This window comes from Indicator indicator, chromosome 30 (genome assembly GCF_027791375.1).
Source record: "Indicator indicator isolate 239-I01 chromosome 30, UM_Iind_1.1, whole genome shotgun sequence".
NCBI lineage: Eukaryota > Metazoa > Chordata > Aves > Piciformes > Indicatoridae > Indicator > Indicator indicator.
Window position 1 is genome coordinate 13,368,775 of NC_072039.1, and position 14,125 is coordinate 13,382,899.

The following is a 14,125-nucleotide window of genomic DNA, read 5'->3' on the forward strand; positions in this document are numbered from 1 at the left end:
GAGAGAGGGCAGGGGCTGGAGGCAGGGCTGTGCCTGGGCAGGCTGAACCACAGCCAAGGCAAGCATGGGCAGTGCTCGGGCTGGCTCCTGGGCTTTGTCCTTCCACTGCAGAGCAGAATTTGTATATGGAAAAAACATGGCAGGAACAGGACAGCAGCCCTGCTGCTCCGGATAAATAGTTAACCAGTAGTCAAAACAGCTGCTGCTACGGAACAGCTGCTGGGACAGCGGCGCTGGAAAAAGCCAGGGTGGGAGGAAGGAAGTGCTGGAGCGAGGGGATGTACTGGAGGGGAGGGGGCACGGCAGCGGCAGATGGTCCCGCACCAGCCGACAGCTCTCCAGCACTTCCAGAACATCCCAGTGCCCCCCCTGCAGCCTCCACATGGCTTTGCTGAGCCTCTTCCCTGGAGCATCCCAAAGAGAGGTGCTGGAGTGAGCTTACAGGATTTCTCCTTCTGGGCTCCCTGCTTCAAGGACAGGGAACTTCTTGAGAAGATACAGCAAAAGGCTACAAAGGTGCTGAGGGGCCTGGAATATCTGTCCTGTGAAGAAAGGCTGAGGGACTTGGGGTTGCCTAGCCAGGAGAAGACTGAGCAGGGATCTGCTCAATGCTGATCAAGAGCTAAAGGGTGGGGGACAAGAGGATGGGGTCAGACTCTTTCCAGTAGCTCCCAGTGTCAGGACAAGGCGTAATGGGCACAAACTGGAATGTAGGAACTTCCATCCAAATGTGAGGAGGAACTTTACAATGAAGGTGGTGGAGCCCTGGATCAGGCTGCCCAGAGATGTGGTGGAGTCTCCATCTCTGAAGTCCTTCAAAACCCACCCAGACACTATCCTGTGCAACGTGCTCTGGGTAACCCTGCACTGGCAGGGGTTTGGACTAGATGATCACCAGAGGTCCCTTCCAACCACTAATGTTCTGTGATTCTGTGAACCCAGCACCAGAGCAGATTCACCCAGGGCACAGTTGAACCCACCCCTGGAGGGGTGTCAAAGCCATGGAGATGTGGTGCTGAGGTGGTGACCTGGCAGTGGTAAGGGCTGGACTTGATCTTCAAGGTCTTTTCCAACCACAATGATTCTCTGGTCGTACACTCATCTATTGCTCTGTGGGAGTACAACCTGCATGCCCACCATGGGCTGGGATGTGGCCACCCAGCCCTTCCCAGGCCCCATTAATTGTGGTCATATTCCCATTGCTAATTACCCAACTCACTCCCACCCTCTGCAGTGCAGGATGACATCAGCAGTGCCCAGACATCTAGAAGGGCATCACAAATATACCCCTGCCACCTGGTGAGAGATGGGTTTGCAATAGGAAATGCTACTTGCAAGGTCTCTAGGTGCTATCTGCACTGCTCCTTTACTGGGGATTTCTGATTAATTTACAGTTTCTAATTAATTTACATCTGGAGTCTTGGGCCCAGTTCTGGGCTCCCCAGCAACCTACTGGAGAGAGTCCAGTGGAGGCTACAAAGATGCTGAGGAGCATCTCTTATGAGGAGCAAAGGCTGAGAGCCCTGGGGCTGAGAGCCTGCAGAAGAGCAGCCCCAGAGGGCATCTGAGCAATGCTCAGCAAGAGCTAAAGGAGCTGTGGGGGGCAAGAGGCTGGGGCCAGACTCTGCTCAGTGGTGCCCAGGGACAGCACAAGGGGCACAAAGTGGAAGCCAGGAGGCTCCATGTGAAGAGGAGGAGAAAGTTGTTTGTTGTGAGGGTGCTGGAAGCCTGGAGCAGGCTGCCCAGAGAGGTTGTGGAGTCTCCTTGAGAGAGCTTCCAACCTGCCCTGGACATTGTGCTCCTGGGCAAGCTGCTGTGGGTGCTCTGCTTGAGCAGGAGTTGGACTGGATGAGCTCCAGAGGTTCCTTCCAGCCCACACTGTGCTGGGATTCTGGGATTCTATGATTCCACTGATTCCTAGCAATGCTGGCACCAGGAGCAGCAGATACCCTGGGTGGGTTTAAGCACGGCAGGAGGAAATATCACAGATGGCTCCAGTCCCCAGAACCAGGCAGTGCAAGTCCCTGACGGATGCTCAGGATGGATTAAAAAAAATGTGGAAAGATTAATTAACCCTTCAAGAAGTATTATTATTGTTATTATTCTACACTGCAGGTGGAACAAACTGGAGATGAGAGATGGCTCTGAAAATTCTGAGATGGAAAAGTCCCCAAACCATCAACGTTCCCAGGGAAAATTAGGAAAAATGCTTTGGCCCAAATCTTTTTTTTTTTTTTTTTTTTGGTGGCAGCATGGCCACAGAGTGTGGTGTGAAACAAATCACTGCAGGCAGGAGCACAGCCCAGGGGAGAAATGTAAATATTTGCCCTGACAGAGGGAAAGAGGCTGCTCCAGCACTGCCAACAGCTCCCCTCACCCTTGCCTCTCTGCCCTGTGTGCTTTGCTTTAGTTTTGATGAGAAATCAACAGTTAGGAGAAAGCTTCCTTGGATTTTTCCAATGGAAAAGAGCTGGAAGGAGGCTTTTTGGTTTGTTGTGGTTTTTTTTCTTCTCTACCAGTTCCGCCAATTCGTGCCTGGCCCTGTGGCTGCTGAGAACTTTCCATAGCTGGAAACCTTAAATATGCAAAGGGACAGAGGGTGCAACAGGAGGATCTGACTGTGGGGCAGGTCAGGAGCCCCCTTGGCTCTCAGACACATCCAGCTGACCTCTTGGAGACCCTGGTGGCCTGGCCGCAGGTTGATGAGCAGCAGGAGAGCAGGGCTGTGGCCAGCACTCTGCAGCTGTTCTCTTTGCTTTTCCTGCTTGTGCACACCAACACTGCTCCATCCCTGCCCAGATGTGCTTGTGCTCCAGATGTGCAGCACCACTGGAAAGCTGGAGTAGCCCTCGTATCTCTTCCAACAGCTCTGGCATCAGGGATGTGGTTGTGTCATAACAAATCCAAAATAGCTGGAACCTGAATTCAGGGAAGATTTGACAGCTGTAAGGTGGAACCTGGAGTCAGCACAGGCATGGGGATGCCCAGGATGGGGTTGAAGGAGGTGCCAGACCTTAGTACCGAATCCCAGAATCTGAGGGACCTCTGCAGATCATCCAGTCCAACCCCCCCTGCTCCAGGCCTCCAGCACCCTCATGCCAAACAACTTTCTCCTCCTTGTCACATGGATCCTCCTGGGTTCCAGTCTGTGCCCATTGCCCCTTGTCCTGTCCCTGGGCACCATTGAGCAGAGTCTGGCCCCAGCCTCTTGCCCCCCACAGCTCCTTTAGCTCTTGCTGAGCATTGCTCAGATGCCCTCTGGGGCTGCTCTTCTGCAGGCTCTCAGCCCCAGGGCTCTCAGCCTTTGCTCCTCACAGAGCTGCTCCAGGCCCCTCAGCAGCTTTGCAGCCTCCCCTGCACTCTCTCCAGCACTTCTCTGTCTCTGCTGAACTGGGGAGCCCAGAACTGGACCCAGTGCTCCAGCTGTGGCCTCCCTAGGGCAGAGCAGAGCAGAAGTGTGTAGCAGCTGTGCTAAAGCCAATCTTGTTCCATGAAGGCTGCTGAAGGTCTGGTTTTTGGCACATGGTAGCACACCTCCCACATCCCCAGCACATCCTATTCATCACAAACACCATTTCCAGCACATTAAATATTTGGAAGCGACACCAAAGTTGCAGGACAATAAACAGTGGCAGCATTTGGGGTTGGATTCCTCATTTTGTTGCCAGGTAATGCTAAATTAGGACCAAATCCTGCAAACTGCTCCCTGCCTCCAGCCCATCCTTGTCACCAGGACCATCATGCCTTGGTATCCAGCTGGGGCTGTGTCCACCTGAGGCTTGTCCCCTCTCCTGTTCATAGCATCATGAGTTTGGCAGAGCCCTTTGAGATCACCAAGTGCAGCCCCTCACCCAGAGCTCACAGTGCCACCACTGCTGCTGAGCCACTGCCACCAAACCAGGGCACTCAGCACCAGAATCACACAGCTTTTAAACCCCTGCAGAGATGGAGACTCCACCAGCGCCCCGGGCAGCCTGGGCCAGATCACTTTGGGTCCAAGCAGAAGGGGCTGGAGCTCTGTTGCTGGGGACTGAAGCTTGCAGGCTGGGGCTGGATTTGTCTGCCTGGCTCCAGAGCTGTCCCTGTGAGTCAGCGGCAGTGGAGAGCCTGACTCAGCCGTGCCAGCCTTGGCGCCCCGGGGCAGGGAGAGCAAACACAAATGTGGTGCCATGGCCATGGGGCCAAGGACAAACCTCGGCTACTTCTGGCAGGGGAAGAAAAGAAACGCAGGAAGAGAGAAACAGGATCCTGTGGTCAGGTTGCCCCAGTAAATATCAAGATAAGCTGTGTGTGCTGATGGAACTGCTTTTGATAGCCACCATAAACCACCACCCTCGACCTGGGCAGCAGAAACACCCAGCACAAGGGCAAGGTGTGCAGGGAAGGGAATTTCCCAGGATCATTCTCATCTCTGGGTGTTTTCCTCTGGCTATACAGCAGCCATGACTCAGGAGGTTGGTATAGATGTTGGGCTTTCAATCATAGATTCAAAACATGGTTTAGAGTGCAAGGGACCTTGAAGTTCATCCAGTCTCAAACCCTTGCCATGAGCAGGGACACCTCCCACCAGCCCAGGTTGCTCAAGGCCTCATCCAGCCTGGCCCTGAACACCTCCAGGGAGGGGACATCCCTGAACACAAGCCCCTGGAAGGTTCCTGCTCCTGGAAACACCACAAGGCCAGGATGCCCCAAGTGGGAATAACCTTGATCCAGGGCAAGATCACCAAAGCACTGCTGTGGGGAAGTGTTGGGCAAGGAGGCATTCAGTGTGTCTGCAGAATTGCTCCTGACAGGCTTTGGAGCAGGCCCAGAGGAGGCCACAGCAATGCTGGCAGGGCTGGAAGCCCTCTGCTGGGAGGCCAGGCTGAGAGAGTTGGCCTTGGGCAGCCTGGAGAGGAGAAGGCTCCAGGGAGACCTTCTGGTGGCCTTGCAGTGCTTAAAGGAGAGATCAGAAAGCTGGAGACAGACTTTGGAGTAGGGCCTGTTGTGACAGGACAAGGGGGGATGGTTTGGGCTCAAAGAGGGAGATTTAGGCTAGAGAGAAGCAAGAGATTTTTTTTTACCCTGAGGATGGGGAGAGGCTGGCCCAGGGTACCCAGACAGGTGGCAGATGTCCATCCCTGACACCATTGCAGGTCAGGTTGCGTGGGGCTGTGAGCAACCTGCTCTGGTTGGGGATGTCCCTCCTGAGTGCAGGGGGTTGGGCTGGATGGCCTTGAAAGGTCCCTTCCCACCTAAACCAGTCTGGGATTCTATGACTCTGTGACCACCCTCCTGTGCCCTTCCCACAGTGTCTGCTCCACCCAGGCACCTGGCTGCAAACCAGGCTGTCCCCAGCCCCTCTCCACCACACTCATTTTAAGGGTAAAAGCCAGAAAACAAAGCTGTGCTGGGGGGTTCTGGCTGGGCAGGCTGGTTTGAAGCTGTTGCCTGCAGAAAACCAATCCTGGGGGAGTGAGGAGTTTGCTGAGCTGGGAAGGGTGAGGAGGGCACAGCAGCAGGGCAGGGCTTTTCTCAGTGTTTTTATTTAGGTGGCAGAGAAATCTGAGGGCAACAGAAAAGAGCTGGAAAAACAAACAGGTGTGGCCAGCAGCTTGGGGCTGTAGCTATAGCAATGGACAGGCCCTGTTGACAAAAGGCTGCACAAAAAGCCCTTCCTTGGAGATTGGAAGTGGTTTGTGAGCTGGCAGAGCTCCTTGGGAAGGCACCAGGGCTGCCACCATGGCCGTGGGACACAGAGATTGAAAAAGCAAAGGGGGAAAATGGGCACCAAGCACAAAGCTGCCAGCTCCAGCACTGTGACACGCTGCCCAGCAGAGGGGTTCAATCCCCATCCCTGGATGTATTTAAATGCCATCAAGATGTGGTGCTCAAGGATCATCAAATCACTGACCCATAGAGCTGTTGAGGTTGGAAGAGACCTTTGAGATCACCAAGTCCACCCCTTCACCCAGAGCTCACAGTGCCACCACTGCTGCTGAGCCACTGCCACTGAACCAGAGCCCTGAGCACCACAGCCATGCAACTTTTAAACCTCTCCAGGGATGGGGACTCCATCAGCTTCCTGGGCAGCCTGGGCCAGAGAGCCCTTGCTGGGAAGAAGTTATTCCTAATAGCCAACCTCAGCCTCCCCTGGCACAACTTGAGGCTGTTTCCTCCTGTCCTGCTACTTGTTGCATGTGAGACCAACCCCTACTCCTTTAAGGTAGCTGTAGGGGGAATGTGGTGTTGCAGTGGCCCTGGCAGAGTTAGGAAATGGTTGGACTTGTTGATCTTGCAGGTCTTGTCCAACCACAGTGGTTCTGTGATTCTGCAATGCTCATGGGTGTGCAGAGGCCTCCAAAGCTTGGGTGGGGTGTGCAGGTGCTCAGCTGGATGCCACTCTCAAGCCTCCCTGGCTCTCATATACTTGCAGTAGGAGAGGCAGGATGGTGCTGCTGGTCGTGTGGTCACTCAGAAAGCAAAGACAAGCCCTGAACTAGAGCAGGTCAGCTCAGCCCCTGAGCCATCACACTGCAGCTGGGCTGCAGCATCCCCAGCAGGCACAGGTCTTCTCCTCTTGTGTCTCCTGCAGAAAGGGGGCACATTGGCCCTCTGACCCAGTCAGGAGTTTGGCTGTGCCACCCAAAGAGAAGATCAGAGAGCCAAGCTGCAGAGCAAGGCTTTGGGAGCCAGCAGCATGCTGCTGTGGGACACAATTCCAGCCTTTGCCCAGAGAGTTCCATGCTCAGGTTGAGTTTTGCTGCAGGTGAGGCTCCTGAACACTAAACTGAGCCCCTGGAGGGCTGGAGCTGAGCTGCAGGTGGCTGTTTGGCCTCATCTGAGGTTGACCAAAAGCCCAGTTTGTGGTTACAGCCATTGACAGCTGTGACTGCACACAACCACTCGACACCAGACGAGGAGCTCATGGCTCAGAGGAGCCCGAACCTGCTCAGCAGGGGCATTTTCTATTCCAGGGTTAGTGTGGGAGCCTGGGGGACATTTGAGAGAACAAATGGAGATGGCTCTCCCTTTGGGACCTGACAGCTGGAGGACTGCCCAGAGCACAGCATATCTCAGCACCAGAAGATGCTACATGAGCAACCACAGGAACATTACAGGAACTGGTCCTGGAAATAGAAGAGGAGGAAAAGTCTGAAAGGAGAAGAATCCAAAGGCTGCCTTGAGCAGATGCCAGATGGCAGGGGCCTGCCAGTGGGGACATTGTGTGGAGGCCATCAGAGCAATGAAATGGCTGCTGGGTCACTCCTGTGCTGGCTGGGAGCCATGGCCTGAGGGTGTGATGGTTTGAAACTGTCTTTTTAATTTTTCCTTGCAAAGTTCAGAACAGAGAAAGTGAAAGAATGTAAATAAGTCACTATTGGGTGTAAGAAAGCAAAATAACGATTGTTCTAAACACTTCCATTGGATAGATAGAAATGTTTAAGAACTATTACCCAAAACAAAGTAGGCACTCTGCACATTCTGCGTTCGGCAGTGGGGGCAGTTGCTGGGCTGTCTGGCTGCTGTTTCTTCTTCTCTTCTGGCTGAAGATAACACACTGACCTTGGCAGCTAAGTTAACAACTTTCTGCTCTAACTAACTCTGCTTCTCTGTCCAGGGGGGTCTGGGGGGAAGCTCCTGGGAGAGAGAGGCCCCTTTGGGAGGGTCCCCTTGGGGGGGAAGCAAAGGGAGATCGATTGTGCTTTTCTGTTGATTGTACATATTTGTGAATGTTGTGAATTTTGTGTATTTGTACATATTCATTGCAGAGGGGAAGGAATGGGCTGGACACAAGCCCAGGTAAGGCCAGCCCTGCCCTCACCAGCCCTTGAGTGAGGTGAGGAGTGGTGGGCAGATTCTGGGGGACAACTGGGAGCAGGACTTGTCCCCAGGGAAAGGAAGTTCCTCCTGCTCAGGAGCCCAGGAACAAAACGTGCATGAGAAAGGGCAGAGCTGTCCAAGCAGTGGCACACATGAGCTTTGCAGCCTGGAGAAGCTCAGAGCTGCTTTTAGCCACGGAACCTGCTGCAGTCCAACCATTCTGCAAAGCAACAAGCCACAGGACAGGAGGAGTGGGAACAAGTTACACCTCAGGTTGGACACGAGGAACAATTTCTTCCCCAAAAGGGTTGTCAAGGCCTGGCCCAGGCTGCCCAGGGCAATGGTGGAGTCCCCATCCCTGTAGGAGTTTCAAAGCCATGGAGTCTGGTGCCAAATGACATGGGCTAGCGGTGCCCTGGCAGTGCTGGGTTAGCAGCTGGACTTGATGAGCTTAAAGTCTCCTCCCACCAGAAGGATTCTGTGTCTCTGTGATCCACAGTTGGATCCCCAGGAGCCCAGGGTGGTCTGTGGGCGGAGCTGTGGGAGCTGGACAGGGCTGGCAGCATGCCCCCAGCACTGCCAGGCTGCCGGAGGTGCTGCAGGAGCGTGGGGGCTGCCAGGGCCCTGTGCCATGGCTGTACCAGGAACAGGCTCTCTCTGGGCCTGGCGTGGGACTCGCTGTTCCCAGCTTGCAAGCATCAGAGCCTGGATGCCTGGTGAAGGCTCTGGGTGTGCCTGAGGCAATGAGCTGGGAGCCAAAGGCCTGGTGGTCTGCAGAAGAGACCCTCCAGCAGCAGCTGCTCAGTCTGCAACAGGAGATGGCACCATGGCTGCACAATGCAAGCAGCAGCCCTGCAACCTGGGCTGGCCCAGGGGGCATGAAGGGGCATTGGGCACTGGAAAGAAAGAGTCACAGAGTCCCAGACTGGCTTGGGTGGGAAGGGACCTTTCAAATTCATCCAGTCCAAACCCCTGCAGTCAGCAGGGACCTGCACTGGTGCCAGCCATGAGGCAGCTCCCACCTATCTGGGCAGCCTGGGCCAGGCTCTCCCTACCCTCAGTGTCAAACATTTCTCCTTCTCTCCACTCTCAATCTCCCTCTTTGATCCCAAACCATCCCCCCTTGTCTTGTCACAACAGGCCCTGAGAAAAACCGTTCTCAGCTTTCTGATCTCCCCTTTCAGCACTGCAAGGCCACCAGAAGGTCTCCCTGGAGCCTTCTCCTCTCCAGGCTGCCCAAGGCCAACTCTCTCAGCCTGGCTCCAGCAGAGGGCTTCCAGCCCTGCCAGCATTGCTGTGGCCTCCTCTGGCCCTGCTCCACCAGGTCCCTGTCTGTGCTGTGCTGAGGGCTCCAGAGCTGCCCCAGCACTGCAGGGGAGGTCTCAGCAGAGCAGAGCAGAGGGGCAGAATCCCCTCCCTGCTCCTGCTGCCCTCAAAAGCAGGCCAAACCCTCAAGGAACAGGATCTTTCCCCTGTCCTTCCAACACTGGTTTTGGCTGGGCTGAGACCTCCTGGAGCAGAGCAGAATCTCTAATCCCTGTCATGGTTGGTAGGCACAAGCAGAGAGGACAGGCAGTGGGACCTCTTGGACATCAGGCCACACTCCTCACCCACTGACCCACACACACCTCTGTGATGGCTTATCTAAAGCAAAGCTCTGCCCCCCCCAGAAGCAGCTCTGCTGGGTTTAAGCAGCATTAGTGGAAGATTCAGGGGGATTTGCTTTGCTCTCACAGAGCCTTTGAATTTCTGGTAAACAAAGCAGCTATTGCCAGCTCCCTGGGTCCTGCACATGGGGTTTGCCTCCCTGAGCCCAATGAAAAGGCAGAGCCAGAGCAGTGAGCTGGGCTGAGCAAAGATCTCCCCCTCTGAGATGCCATCAGCTTGGAAGGAGCAGAGACATCTTCAGAACAAAAAGAAGGTGCCAAAAGATCAAATTCATTGTGGTGTATTTTGAGACTGCAGAAGGAGTGGAGGAAAAGGCAGGTTTTTTTCCAGAGCAATGCAAGAAGGATGCTGATGGAAGGCAAAGTGATGGCATTTGAAAGCTTGAGGAGGACAGATTGAGACTGGAGGTTGGAAGAAATTCTTGACAGTGAGGGTGGGGAGACACTGGAACAGGTTGCCCAGGGAGGCTGTGGATGTCTCCTGCCTGGAGGTGTTCAAGGCCAGGCTGGATGAGGCCTTGAGCAACCTGGGCTGGTGGGAGGTGTCCCTGCCCATGGCAGGGGGTTGGAACTGGATGAGCTTTGAGGTCCCTTCCAGCCTAACCCATTCTGTGGATCTATGAACATCCATCAGTGTACCCAAAACTGCCCTCAAGGAGGATGAAATGATCTGCTCTCTTTAAAGATGAACACTCACAGTATGGACCAAAAAAAAAAAAAAATTAAAGAAAAAAAGGCCCAAGCTGCTACTGTGAGGAACATCACACCCAAGGTGTGGGCTGGGGGGGGATTGCTGTGCAGCCATTGACATTTTTGATGAAGGAGTTTTCTGTGGGAGGTTTATGTGAAGGAGATGGGGAAGAAACACAGACACAACTTGTTCTCCAGCAGCTGCTATGACTGAAGGTCTCCTGACTCAACACTTCTCTTGAGTCAAGAATTCTTCTATTTCTCTTCTGCCTTGATAGATTTTGATGGAAGAAGGAGAAAATTGTCCAATCTGTGGAGTTCCTAGCAAGATTCTTGTCTGATGGGGCTTCAAGGCAAAACCCCCCATTTTAAAACCTAATTTTAGATGCTTACCACATTTTATTAGGTATGGAATCCCACCTTAATTCCATAGCTAATTGGATCTAAGATAAGCATGGTGATGAACCACGTGACTGACAACCCCATCAGGCTGTGGTGCCATCCAGACAGCCCTGGAGAGTTCGACAGGGGGAACCTCATGAAGTTCACCAAGAGCAAGTGCAGGGTCCTGGCCCTGGGGAGGAACAACCTCCTGCAGCAGCTCCAAGGAGAAGGAGCTGGGAGTGCTGGGGGACAAGTTCCCCATGAGGCAGCAATGTGCCCTGGTGGCCAAGAAGGCCAAAGGTGTCCTGGGGTGCATGAAAATTGTGGCCAGCAGGGCAAGGGAGGTTTGGGTTGAAAGGCACCTTTGAAAGTTAAGCTCCTCCAGTCCACCCCCTGCAGTCAGCAGGAACATCCCCAACCAGAGCAAGTTGCTCACAGCCCCAAACAACCTGACCTGCAATGGTGCCAGCCATGGGGCAGCTCTCACCTCTCTGGGCAGCCTGGGCCAGGCTCTCCCCACCCTCAGTGTCGAATATTTCTCCTTCTCTCCACTCTCAATCTCCTTCTTTGAGTTCAAACCATCCCCCCTTGTCCTGTCACAACAGGCCCTGAGAAAAACTGTCCCCAGCTTTCTGATCTCCCCTTTCAGCCCTGAAAAGCCACCGGAAGGTCTCCCTGGAGCTTTCTTTTCTTGGTGAAGCTCACCACAGTTGAGCAAACCCTAGGCTTTTGCAGGTGTGGGTGGGGAGTACTCCCCAGAATGTCTGTGAAAAGAGGAGAGGGCATTGTCCACACTGTGTGTGTGGTATGGAACATCTCACCTGGCACTTGTGTAGGGTCAGCTACCTGAATGGCCTGGAGTCAGCTCAGTTGAGGTTGCAGCAGCAGCTTTGAGATGCTACCTAAGTGTTTCAGAACTAAGCTTGTGAGAGAAGCTCCCTCTGACAAATATTTGTAGGCACTGTCATTTTACATTTCTCTAGTTTTCTTAACGTGGACTTGTTCCATGCCATGGAAGCTTAAGTATTTGTTATTTGCACTGCAAATGTTCCAAACAACAAAAAACCCAACCCAAGGTAGCAAGATTCAGGGAGTCAAGCAAGTCAGGGAGTGAAGTGGGGATTGGAAGCAAGAAACCAGCTGAAAAAGAAGAAATTGTTCAAGCTGTCAGAAAAGCATCAGCAGGAGAAACTCCCTAGCAATGTGCCCAACACTTCAGTGTCTCCAAGACAGCCCAGGTAGCACAGACTGCTTTGGGTGGGAAGGGACCCTAAAGATCATCCAGTTCAAACTCCCTGCCATGGGCAGGGACACCTCCCACCAGAGCAGCTTGCTCAGAATCCCAGACAACCTGACCTGGAATGGTTCCAGGGATGTGCAGGGACACCTTCTGCTAGCCCAGGTTGCTCAAGGCCTCAAACACCTCCAGGGAGGAGGCATCCACAATCTCCCTCGGCAACTTGTTCCAGTGTCTCCCCACCCTCACCGTCCAGAATTTCTTCGTCATCTCCAGTCATCCCTGCACTTCTACTCCTATCCAGCTTGGCTAAAAGCAGAGCTTGAACCACTGTACCAGGGCAGGAAAGCCTCACAACTCTGGTATCAAAGCTCTTCTGTAGCCTCTCCTCCCGGACTCAAATACCATGAAGCCATCATACAGCATCACAGAATGCCAGGCTGGAAGGTGACCCCAAGGATCATCTGGCCTGAGTACGGTTGAACTGATCTGACCCAGCTGAGCCTTCAGCTGTCCAATGCAGGAAAATCCAGCACCTCCCCTGGGAGATGATTTCAGTGTCCAGCTCTTCCCATGGTGACAACTTTTTTCTGGAGTCCAGTGGGACTCTCCCCAGCAGTAACTTGTCCCCGTGGCCTTGTCTTTGCCATGGGACTCCTTGTCCAAAAGGGAACAAGGCAAAGTCATCATTTCTCCACTTCTCCCTACCTTCATTCTCAGCTCTTCCATATAAAGAGAACTAATCCCTGAAAGCTAAGGACCACCACAAACCTGCCAGAGGTTTCCATCTATCCACCAGGACTGCTTGCTGATGCTTCCAGCTGGAAGAAATAAGGGCTTTGGGGGTTTTGTGTTTGACCCTCCTTGCACCCCCATTTATGAGCCCTACCACCATGCTACAGCTTGGGGTTGAGCTGGGTCCCAGCTTTTTGTTACTTGTGCTTTCTTAGGCAAGATTAGTGCAGAACAGCCCTGATTAAAGGAGACCTGAGCAGCATGGAAAGAATGAGCCTTAATCTGACTTCCTTCACCTCCTACTTAATTCCTTCCCTATTCACAGTGGATTTCTCCCTTATTCACTTCAATTGGAACTCCTTTGCTCCAAGCTCAGAGATGGGCCAGATTGCTGTTTCCCCCCACAAAGCCCAGCACACTTCCTGTTTTTCCAGCCCATTTTCCCAATGCTCATTCTTTGTTCCCAGTACTGTTCTGCCCGACTTCCTCCCAACTGGCTAAGTGTTGAAAAGCAGCCTCACTGCACACAGCAATGTTCCAGAAGCTTTACCTGCAGGCCAGGGCAGGCTTTTTAAAGGCTACCTTGGCTGTGGTTCTTGCTTGTCCTGGTAGAGAGGCTCTGCAGAGGGACCTGGACAGGCTGAGGCTGATGGGATAAGATCCAATAAGGCCAAGTGGCAGGGTCTGCACTTGGGTCACACCAGGCTCGGAGCAGTGGCTGGAAACTGCCCAGTCTGACAGGAAATGTCCTATCCGAGATAGGCTGAGGAAACTCAGGGCACTGAGGCCACTTCTGTTTTGAGCACAGTGCAGCCCCCTCCAAAAGCAGGTTCAAAAAGGATCACCCACTTCTGAGGTAGCTTGCCGCCTAATTTTGGGCTCTTGAAACAAAAAGTCTTAATGACCTTAGTCTGAGATTCCCAAACAAATGGCTGTGAGCTCTGCCCCCCCTCCAGTGCTGGGACCACACTGAGCTTAACAGCAGATTAAAATGAATTTAGAGCAATGCACACTTGGAGCCAAGAAGGACAATGGGCTCCTGGAGTGCAGGCAGAAGAATGTGGCCAGCAGGACAAGGGAGGTTCTCCTCCCTTTCTACTCTGCCCTGTGGAGACCACATCTGGAGTGCTGAGTTCAGTTCTAGGCTTCCCACTTCAAGAAAGACAGGGAACTGCTGTAGAGAGTCCAGTGGGGGCTGGGAAGATGCTAAGAGGCCTGAACAGCTTGAGAGCGATCTGATCAATGCTAAGCTAAGAGCTAAGGGACCCGTGGTGGGCAAGAGGCTGGGGCCAGACTCAGTGGTGCCCAGGGGGGCAATGGGGGCAATGGACACAGACTGGAAGCCAGAAGGTTGCATGTGAAGAGGAGGTAAAAGTTGTTTGGGGTGCTGGAGGCCTGGAGCAGGCTGCCCAGAGAGGTTGTGGAGTGTCCTTGTGTGGAGAGCTTTCAGCTCCCCCTGGGCATTGTGCTCCTGGGCAAGCTGCTGTGGATGCCCTGCTCTAGCAGGGGGTTGGACTGGATGAGCTCCAGAGGTCCCTTCCAACTCCGCTCATTCTGTGATTCTTCAGGCACTTTTTCCTCAAGCCTAACCTAAGGTAACTCAGCTTTT